Here is a 4,000-nt window from a genome sequence, read left to right as displayed (position 1 = left end):
GCCCGCGTTGGGTGCAAGTGTTTGCTCTTGTATGTGTAGGCCATGAAGATGGTAAATTGTGTGGTCCTCCTATTGGTTCAATAACCTTGGTTCTCACTAAGGGAAATACTTACATTTACAATATTGCGTCACCCCCTCCTCTTCGGGGAAATCCCAACGCAGTTCACAAGTATCAGCAAGTATGTGATTAATGTGTTTGGTCATGGGAAGATTCTGTTATAGAACGAGTAAGGAGAACTTGTCTATAACGAGATTGAACTAGGTGTGGTGATACCGATGATCAAATCTCGCAAAGTAAAATATCGCGAGACAAAGGGAATGGAATACGAGATTGTTTGAATCCTTGACGTTGTGGTTCAAAGTGATAAAGATCTTTGTTGAATATGTGGGAGTCATTATGGGCATCCAGGTCCCGCTATTGATTATTGATCAGAGAGTTGTCTCGGTCATTTCCACATGTGCTCAAAACTGTAGGGTCACACACTTAACATTCAGGAACACTAGGGTAGTAACGGACATTCTTAATGGTGAGACCGAAGATAGTTCAGAGTCTCGTATGGGACCCGGGAATTTATGAGGAACCTCGAAATAGTGTGGAGATAAGGTTTCATATAAGGAAACTGAATTTTAGGGTTTCGAAAAGGTTCATGAATTTTTCAATATTGTATTAGAGTTTCATAGAAATATTCAGGGTGTCCCACAATGGGGACCACCTTCCCCGAGGGTCCAAAAGGACCAGGCGCCATAGCCCCACTTAGTCCATGCACTTGGAATAAGGGATAAGACCAAATCCCTAGAAAATAAGGAGGGAGACTTGGAGGCCAAGTCCTCCCTTTGGCTGCTAGACCTAGGCTTGGAGGACAATCCCCCACGCCTATATAAAAGGAGGGAGGCGCAAGGAGCAACGGGAATCCCAAAAACCCTAGGCGCCTCCCCTCCTGCTACTCCTCCCATCTCATTGCAGAAGCTTGATTAATCCATTCGGAAATTCCACCATAACTCCATCACCACGCCGTCGTGCTGCTCGCCTAGATCGCATCTACGTCTCCCTCTCGCTTGTTGGATCAAGAAGGAGACGTCATCGAGCCTTACGTGTGCATATCTTGAAGGTGTCATTCATGTGGTGCTTGATTGGATTGGATCGTGAATAAAGTACGACTACACCAACCACGTTCGTTAGAATGTTTATGCTCTCGCTCCACATGGGTATGTTTACTTTCTCCCACTCGTTGCTAGTATCTAGTAGATTAGATCTTGGATGAATTTGTTCTCTCGTAGGGAAAAAATGTTTTCCATGAAACGAATACCATCAGGATGACCCACATACTTTTCCTCAAAGCATGACTTTGTTATTTCTAGAATCTCCCTCACCTGCTCCAGAGCCACCATCGGACGAGCAAAACCAAAGAGAATTGAGCATTTTTCATATTCAATAGTTGGCTAGTAGCTTGTTCATATAGATAAAGACACTTCAATTTTCAAAGCTTCTTCTTGAGAGGCTTGAAAGAAAAGAAAAAATGTATTGCCGACAAATAGAAAAAGCAAGATACCCGACGCACGATGGCACACCTTGACAAGGGAAATATTATTCAATTCCACTCCCTTCAATAATATAGCAGACACATCATCAGCCGCAAACAAGAATAAAAACGGGGATAACCAAAGACTGCAATGGTGTAAATGAATCCGAGTGGTCCCATTGAATTTTACTGAATACTTTACCAATGTAACACGGACCATGATCGAGTCAACCCGTCAGTGTGAGAATCCCAACTTTTGCAACAATTGCCTCAAGAAACCCCAATCCACCTTGTCATATGCTTTTGACAAGTTCAATTTTTAAGCACAATAACTTTTTGTAGGGTCTTTCTCTTGTTTGATATGATAAAATGCGCTCGAACCAATCAACGTGTTATCTATGATCATTCTACCAGGGACGAGAGCACTTTAAAAACATCCAAAATAGGTCTCAATCTATTAACCAAGCACTTGGATATTACCTTGTAGATAACATTACAGACTTATTGGACTACATTCTGTTAGTTCGATAGGATTTGACACCTTTGGTATCAGCAAATGGATGTAGAATTAGCCCCATCCAATATAACACTTCGGATTAAAAATTCTTTAATAACGGTGAGGACACTCACTTTCAAGTCGGTAGCCTCATGGCTGATTGTGTCCAATATTCCACGCAAAAAATAGTATGATGGAATCCACCTTTAATTTTTTTTATGGAAGATGTTTCTTAACTATGTTGTGGAGTGTATCGTTGCCCTTCTACTGAACCATCAACATGGACATGCCTAATTCACATGGTTATGTTCTTTGTGGTGGAATCAATCCATTAGGGTTAAAGTCCTAGACTTAACATTGATGCTCATATTTTTTCGATTATTTCATGCTTTCCCGTCGATGTTTGTTTAGTGAGAGCACACATTAACTATTGAGTTGTCTCTAATGATTTCGTGAATCTGAAAATAATATGTCGGTTCTGTCTATCGGAGGTGTTTATAGGGACAGAGTGTGCATGCGTGACACCTTTGGTATCACTATAATGGATCTAGAATTGACCCCATCCGGTATAACACTTGAGATTAAAAATTCTTTAACAACGCCGAGGACATTCACTTTCAAGTCGGTAGCCTCATGGCTGAATGTGTCCAATATTCCACTCAAAAATAGTACGATGGAATTCATCTTTAATTTTTAGATGGAGCATGTTTCCGTACTATGTTGTGGAGTGTATCATTGCTCCTCTACTAAACCATCAACATGGGCAAGCCTAATTCAGGTGGTTAGGTTCTTTGTGATGAATTCAATCCATTAGGATTAAAGTCCTAGACTTAATATTGATGCTCGCACTTTTCTCGATTATTTCATGCTTTTTCGCTGATATTTGTTTTAGTGAGAGAAGACGTTAACTACGGAGCCGTCCGTAATGATTTTGTGGATCTCAAAATAATGTGCCGACTCTGCCTTTCAGATGTGTTTATAGGAATAAAGTGTGCGTGTGTGCCTTCTAAGGGTGAGTGTATGAAGGCCTGACATATTAGACAAAAAACAGAAACAGCCTATGCAGATATAAATAAAGTTTTACATATATTATTTGCACATGAAATAGCTAAAATTGGAGCGTAAGAACAAAAGTTAAAAGGAAAATTAAAAAAGTATTTGACCAGAGTGGGATTTGAACCCACGCCCTTTCGGACCAGAGCCTTAATCTGGCGCCTTAGACCAACTCGGCCATCTGATCGCAGTGGTACATGTTTGATAGATCACTATATAATACAGGTATGGAGTACTAACATAATGAATCGACCGGCCTTTCCAAATCACTGCCAAGACCTCTACACATCGACACAGTCGCCAGTTGTGCACTTTCACTGGTCCAGTTGCTTGAACTGATCCATATGATCTTTTTTTTCTTCCTTATTTCTGGGAAAGTCATGCATAGATCCGCTGTTCGCGTGCAAATCTACCTAACACCGTGCGTTGGGGATCATCGTTCCATTGCTGTATAACAATCCTTGTACGGGTGTAATGGCTTGGCATACCGGCCATCCATAGCGTGGCTGTCTGTTGCTGCATTCAGCTGTGCCCGGATGCCCCTTATTCTCCTGTACGGCCGGGCATTCTTCAGCAGTTCTTTTTAGAAAACAAGAAGCAAACTGTACCAAGTCCCCAAATATGAATGGAATTATGGAAAGGGCTGCAGGTTGGTTGCATCTCGCATCATTCGGTTAGAGAGGGCGATCGGGTTTGCCAGAGGAGATGGTGCTGCGAACAAGATTGCACGAACAAAACCCTCCTGCCCGCAGCCCTATTCAAGAAATTAGGTTCTACTTCTACGACCAAGAAACATGAAAACCATGAAAACTGGTGGATACTTATGCAGAGGTGGGGACAAGATTCGAACCTGCAGTCTTCAGGTCACAAGTGTGATGACTCGATCAATTCCTATGGGGGGGCATTGAACTATTCAAGTGCTTGACGATGA

General features: G+C 41.9%; 1 non-coding gene across 1 annotated transcript; it reads right to left on the bottom strand.

Moving 5' to 3' along the window:
- Nucleotides 1-3,175: 3,175 nt before the first annotated feature.
- On the bottom strand, nucleotides 3,176-3,256 carry TRNAL-AAG. Its single transcript has one exon. It is a non-coding gene; the product is annotated as a tRNA-Leu (tRNA).
- Nucleotides 3,257-4,000: the final 744 nt, after the last annotated feature.

This window comes from Hordeum vulgare, chromosome 1H (genome assembly GCF_904849725.1).
Source record: "Hordeum vulgare subsp. vulgare chromosome 1H, MorexV3_pseudomolecules_assembly, whole genome shotgun sequence".
Classification (NCBI taxonomy): Eukaryota; Viridiplantae; Streptophyta; class Magnoliopsida; order Poales; family Poaceae; genus Hordeum; species Hordeum vulgare.
The sequence above is the reverse complement of the archived record's forward strand: the minus strand, read 5'-3'. Positions and strand labels throughout refer to the sequence as shown.